Source organism: Schistocerca gregaria, chromosome 4 (assembly GCF_023897955.1).
Source record: "Schistocerca gregaria isolate iqSchGreg1 chromosome 4, iqSchGreg1.2, whole genome shotgun sequence".
NCBI lineage: Eukaryota > Metazoa > Arthropoda > Insecta > Orthoptera > Acrididae > Schistocerca > Schistocerca gregaria.
Window position 1 is genome coordinate 64,399,492 of NC_064923.1, and position 7,577 is coordinate 64,407,068.

Here is a 7,577-nt window from a genome sequence, read left to right on the forward strand (position 1 = left end):
CACTCGTCCAAGCAGGACCGTGTGTTCGTGTGACCGAGAAACAAAATAGAACGTGAATTTTGATACGGGGAAACTTATTCGTGAGGTTGAAAGCCGAAGAGCAAACTGGGATATTTCATCAGAAGAATACAGAGATCGTCATTTGAAGAGAACGAGTTGCGAGGAAATAACAAATATAATGTGTGAGCAGAACATGAGTGAAAATGACAAGAATGAATTCGGTAAGTGTTTTTTTTTAAATTTACTACATAATGAACATTTGTTATACGTACAATAATGGAAAAGAGGGTATCAATTTACACTTAACAATAATTGATGCTAAATCACATGGAAGTAGTAATTCATTATCTAAATGACACAGATAATTACTACCCCACTGCAATTCTGTTTTGCCACTCCAGCGGATTTTCATTTGTAAATAATCCGCAAATAAATTCTTATTTGCTGATGATGAGTGACACTGTCTGCCTGTATAACCTGGCAGAATTTCCAGTTCTGGAGATACATACAATGTGTCTTCAAATTTATAACCATCTATTTCGGGCACATAATTGTGTAAAACACAGCACGCTTTTATTATGGCAATTGCGAAGTCTTCTCGAACGTCCATTGGGCGATGAAAAATTCTCCATTTGTTTGCCGGAATGCCAAAGGCGCATTCTATAAAACGCCTAGCCCGAGAAAGTCGGTATTGAAGATTCTTTTCTCGTTTGTTAAGCTCCTTCCTCCATAAGGACACATTAAATTTTCATATGAACCAGTGCCTCTTCTCCCACACTGACATATGGCATCGATACTCCATTATTTGATATCGGGCTTTTCTCAGGTATTCGTAAATTGTGATTTACGAGTTTTTCACACAAAATTGATTGTTTAAATATATATGAGTCACTACATTTTCCATACGCTCCAACATCTATGTATGTGAACTTATAATCAGCATCGCATAAAACAAGTAAAAGGATGGAAAAATAATTTTTATAGTTCTAGTAAAGTGAGCCAGAATGAAGAGGTTTTACTACTCTGATATAATTCCCGTCGATGTAGTTCTGAACTCACCTCAAAGTCACCAACAAGTTTTCTTCCGGAGTTATAGAAGCTCGCATACGAGTATCAGTACCCATGATAGAATTTCTTATATTTTCCATGTTGTCAAATGATTGCACTGACATTCTTGTAGTATTAAAGTAGCAATCTGGGTACTTTCGAAGATCCTTGAAGTAATTTTTAAATACGCCCTTTGGGTGCCGCTTCACACGTAGAGGATAAATCCAATATCTTTTTATGGCTTTGCGTTTCTTTCGAGTCCATCTTGTTCGGCTGATCGATCTCGACTATCAGCTGGCTGCTAGCTGGCTGCCCAACATTTCTGGCTGCCGTAGCCAGGCTGCCTAGTGTGTTGCCGCCCTTAAGTCACCTGTTACAGTCTGTCCACGAGCAACGAACTCCTTGTGAATCACTCCTTCGCCATAAAAAGGGTGCGATAATCAGTGACATGAAACATCTATGCTTCAGCAGAAAACAAAATAACCTTGTTATAAAAATTGAGTCGTGATGCACCTTCTACACTTGCAGAGATGGTTTCCGGAGCGTGTGACTACAGTGCTTTGTTTTACTTGCAGCATGATGGCGAGCAATGGCTGAATGTGTGCCTTCTTTGACGGTGATATTTTCTGGGAGGGTCATTAAACTTAATAAGAAAGCCACAGTGTTTCGTTATGAGTTGCTACTTATTATTGTTCCCTGTGCTTTCCGGCACCAACTGTTCATGTGTAACACCAGTTACGATCCATAACCCACAATAATCATATTAGGCGTTTTGTCGATTCTTGAGATCTCATCTCTACGTTGGTTTCATGTAATAGTCGTATCTTCCTTGGAATCTCGGCATTCAGTCGTAAATGTTTATTTCACCACTACTTCGCATACATACTCACGGCATCCGTCGCCGCTACCTGCGCTGCTAGCATATGACTAAGTTGGCGACCTTTCTGCCCTTTACGTCTACATCCATCACACTCTGTGAATGTGAGAACGACACGTAGGGATTGTCAGCAGCAAAACATGAGCCTTTCGCTCGAACGTCAGGGAAGCGCAATACACTTCTGGAGAAACTATTTCATTTACTGTAGAATGAAACAGGTACATCAAAGGTACATTGAGCTCTGGGGATGAATTAACACTGACGGACAAAATCATCGACCGACTAAAGATCATACAAGTAGAGAAATAAAATTTCGGGAACTCATTTGTCTAGGTAACATATTTAAGTGATTAACGTTGGAAGGTCACAGGTTACTGTAAGTGCGATAAGCCATTGCAAAATAATGTGAAATGCTGGTACATCAATACCAGCATGCCGGCCGGAGTGGCCGTACGGTGTTAGGCGTTTCAGTCTGGAGCCGCGCGACCGCTTCGGTCGCAGGTTCGAATCCTGCCTCGGGCATGGATGTGTGTGATGTCCTTAGATTAGTTAGGTTTAAGTAGTTCTAAGTTCTAGGGGACTGATGACCTCAGAAGTTAGCCGGCCGAAGTGGCCGTGGCGTTCTATGCGCTGCAGTCTGGAACCACGAGACCTTTACGGTAGTAGGTTCAAATCCTGCCTCGGGCATGGATGTGTGTGATATCCTTAGGTTAGGTCTAAGTGGTTCTAAGTTCTAGTGGACTAATGACCTCAGAAGTTGAGTCCGATAGCGCTCTGATTCATTTTTTGAACCTTGGAAGTTACGTACCATTGTGCTCAGAGCCAATACCCGCGTAATCCTCAGAATGTGGAATGCAAGCACACAAATGTGCATGCATTGTGTTGTACAGGTGACAGGTGTCAGTGGGATGAAGCTCTACGCCTGTCAATACAGATGCGATTAAATCTGTTTCTGGATGACACTGGAGTTATCGTCCAATGATGTCTCGTCTGTGATCTAGATTTGAGACTAATCTGGGCAACATGTCGTCTCACTGTAGAGCTAGCTGGACTACAACAGCAGTATATGGATGAGTGTTACCCTGTTGGAAAAAGACCTCCTGTTCATGAAGGGCTGCACAACGGGCTGAATGTCCAGATTCACGTACAGATTTGTAGTCGGCCTGAGTGGCATAACCACTAGAGTGCTCCTGACGTCATACGAAATCCCGGAACGTAGCTCCAGCGTGTCTAGCACGCAGACACGTTGATTGCAAGCCCTCGACTTTGCAGGCCCTCGACTCGCCCCCTAGTAACTAACACAGAGCAATCACGGCACAGATGCACAATCAGCTTTCATCAGAATACCCAACAGACCTCCACCCTACCCTCTCAGTGACTTCTCGCTTGGTGGTGGTATGGTGTCAGTAGAATGCACACTACAGGACGACTGGCTCGGAGCTGTCCTTGAAGTAACCGATTTGTGACACTTCTGTGTGTGACTGTGGTGTCAAATGGTGCTCATATTGCTTCGGGAGGTTCATTACGATGCGCCAGAGCCATACGTCGAACACAATAGTATTATTTTTTGATGGTGCCACATAGCCGTCGGGAGCCCGGTCTTCTTGCGACCGTCCATTTTCGTGACCACCTTGACAGCTGTCGTGTACATTGGCTGCATTTATGTTCAAGTCCTGTAGTATCGCAGAAGGAACATTCATCTTCTAGTAGCCCTGTTACACGACCACGGTTAAATTTAGTGAGGTGTTGGCGTCTTAAGGGCATTCTTGACTTACATCAACTAAACATGTCCATTTTGAAAGGTATCTAACGCTCGCGATCGCTACAGCGTGTATAGGGGAACTCGGTGTGGAACGGGAAAAATAACGTTTAACAATTTCTATAAAATAAGAGAAACAAGGAAACACCTCTTAAAGTGATAAACCAACACCTTGTATTGTATCCTAATGTACCTTATTTTAAAATCACTAAAAACAATAGTTTTTGCATTTTTTACAATTTTTCAAAGAAAGTCTTGCATATTTCCCGTTCCACCCCACCCATGGAGCAGAATGGGTTAAGGGCACTTTAAAAATAAAAAATAGTATAAACGTTACATTTGTGTTACGAATATCGTATTAAACTATGACAAAATGTTGTAAAACAGGCAATTCAGACTAAGGAAAGTGTAATTTAAACAATTAAAAAGTCATTCTTCAAAATAAAAAATATTTTAATGTCATTCTAAGAAATGTACAATGCTTAATAACCATCAAACCACTAAATACTAGCCCTTTCGACAATAGTCACAAAGCAGTATTTCCTTTTTATCTTCACTGTCTATGCCAGCACATGAATTGTGTGCCCACTCTGGCATTAGACCCAGCTCTCACTAGATACGGAGTAGTAGCCCCCACAGTAGAAAAATGGTTCAAATGGCTCTGAACACTATGGGACTTGACATGTGAGGTCATCAGTCCATCAGTCACCTAGAACTAACCTAAGGAAATTACACACATCCATGCCCGAGGCAGGATTCGAACCTGCGGCCGTAGCAGTCGCGCGGTTCCGGACTACAGCGCATAGAACCTCATGACCACCGCGGCCGGCCCCCACTGTAGAGACACTCAGCATCCTCTCTTCTATCTCTCTCTCTCTTTGATTCTTTTTTTTCCCATCTTCTTCTTCTTTTTATTTTTCTTAAGGTCTTTGATCTGTGTGTTTTTTTTTCTTGTTTTTTTTGTACAGTTTGATATTTTTGCCTAACGTTGCATTGCACCTGACGTCTCTGTCCTGACATTGTTCATATTTGTTCACCCTCCTCCTTTCTGTAGGCCTATTTTACGTCCGACATCTACAGTTCCTTCTTATAAGAAGAATATGTTAATATGACGGTTTTTCCTTTTCGTCTTGCAGTCCGCCGAATATTTTGACAAATTAGTGGGATTGCAATGACAGCCTCGGGCGATATCTGGAAAGCTGAGTTGTTCGGCGAACATAGCTGGTTGGGAGAGTGGCATCCATGAACATCGAGGATGGGTTTGCTTTCTACTTGCATCAAAATATGATGGGGCAGAACGGGACACTATCCCATTCTGCCCCATCCAGTTCCGCCCCAAGAGCACTTTTGAGGTTAAAACGTTTTGTGGAGTGTAGTAACTGACGTATATAAACGCATTAAATAACTAAAGTATAAAAAATTCCATGCAGTTTAAGGGAATGTGTCATTTTAGGGTTCTCAATTAACAATTAACAGCTTACCTGGCGTTGAAATTCACCAAACGTTAGAACAACGCAAGCGGTAACATGACGGTCAACAATTCACTTAGATCTCGCACTTTAAAGTAAATCAGAATGGCTGCCCGAACTTCCATTCGGAGAAATAGTTACACGCCCATAAAACAGGTTGCAACACTGTCCAGTATCAGAAACAGCAATTTCCCATTGTGACCTGCTATCCCGTTCTGCCCCAAGTTCCCCTATAAAGGAAACCTGATTTACGCCACTCTAATGCGACTTATGAATAGACATCACCTTCAGGTGTAGAAACTCGCCAGACAACTTTCTTTTGTGTCACATAATTCCTTCTTTTCCGTCAGCGTATGCATTGATTTACACAAAAGAACTTTTAGTCATATATGCCTCAGTAAAGCGTGAGGTGATGCCCCACACCTCCTACAGTATGGTCGTCTTACAATTTGCTCTGGTCGACTAGTTCTCCTGCTAGAGAAGAATTTCTCCAACGAGTGTTGCGACTGCATTTAGCATTGCTTTCAGTGACAGCTATTCTTGGTATTACTTGCTTAAGGATCTGGTAGCTTGGGGCAAGAAGAAGGTGGGGAGGAGGGGGTGGCTGGGTTGAGTGAGATACATCACGGAAAGTGAGGGGAGAGGGGGTGTCGGGGATTGGCGTCGCTTACACGCCACCCACGCGCCGCCAGGCCGGCGGCGTCTCGCTGCGCCGCTAATGAAGGCCCCGGGGAAATCAGCCACCTGATGAATCCCCACCCTGCTGCGGCCGCAACAGCTCAGTCGGGCCGACCGCGTTCTACGCCGGGGATGCTAGGCGCGGCCGAGGCTGCCCGCGGCGCTGTGCGCGCGCATGCGCAGACCTCTGCACTCCCCCCCCCCCCCCCCCCCACACACACACACAAACGTAAGCTGTACGTCACGCAGCACTCAGCTCCGCCGAGATGCAATGCCCGCCCTCAGGCGAAGCTCGGCACTCAGATTCGTTAGTTCCGCGATCCACCAAAAGGCGAGTGCGGCCGTTTCTCCTCTCCCGTGGTAAAGCTCATTCCGCATCGGCGTGCAGGGAAAACACTTACTCTCTCCCTTTGGCATCAAATCTCTGCATCTACCGCTGAGATCTTTTGCTGTCCTCTGATGTACCATTTTCGCTCCTCAGCTCATGGCCTGGATTCTGCAGCTCTCGTCTAATTTGTTTAGGAAATGTCTCTTGCCATTTTGTCAGAATAACCTACTCTGAAGAACACTCAACATAAAGCGTATCAGACCTGAATCACCACAGTAAATTCTACAGTAAAAGGACAGTTTTTATATTTCTTGTAAGATTTGAATTTCTACTGACCACTTTGGTATCCTGCACACGTTGGGAAAATTAAAACTGATCAGGAAAGTACGCTGGAGGGAAGAAAACGCAATACAAATCATCATTCACGTAGAGTAGTGAGATTTCTGGAATACATTTGCCTAGGTAACATATATAAGTGATTAACATTGCAAGATCACAGGTTTAGTCCAAGGTGAACCATCAAAAATCTGAAATGCTGATAAATTGATAACCGGTGTAACTGCCACAATGTTGACTGCGAACGTGCGAACGGGTATGAATTCTATGTAGAGGTGCCAGATGTTAGTTCGTGGGATGGAGTTCCATAAGTGTTGGACTTTGTCGGTCAGTATAGCAACAGTTAATGATATTCTAGGATGACTTCGGACGATGATGATGATCGTTTGTCGAACAATCAATTGCGTGGGTATTAGCGCCAGTACAAATACCCAATCTTGTCACTGTCCGGTCTCACCAAATTCCCGAATGATGATGAAATGAGGACAAAACAAACATCCAGTCCCCTGGGTGGAGAAAATCCCCAACCCGGACGGCAATCGAACATGGGACCCCGTGACCCAGAGTTGGTCTCTAGAAGAGCGTACCGTTCCAAAAGATTGGAAAAAGGCACAGGTCATCCCCATTTTCAAGAAGGGACGCCGAAGAGATGTGCAGAACTATAGGCCTTTACCTCTAACGTCGATCAGTTGTAGAACTTAGGAATACGTATTATGTTCGAGTATAGTGACTTTCCTGGACACTAGAAATCTACTCTGTAGGAATCAATATGGGATTAGAAAAAGACGACCATGTGAAACTCAGCTCGCGCTGTTCGTCCACGAGACTCAGAGAGCCATAGACTGGGGTTCCAGGTAGAAGCCGTGTTTCTCCCGCAAGGCGTTCGGTACAGTTCACCGCAGTCGTTTAATGAACAAAGTAAGAGCGTATGGACTATCACACACCATGTTTGCGATTGAAGAGTTCCTCGACAACAGACGGCATCATGTCATTCTCAATGGAGAGAAGTCTTCCGAAGTAAGAGTGATTTCAGGCAATCCTCAGGGGAATGTGGTAGGACCGTTACTATTCACAATATAAATA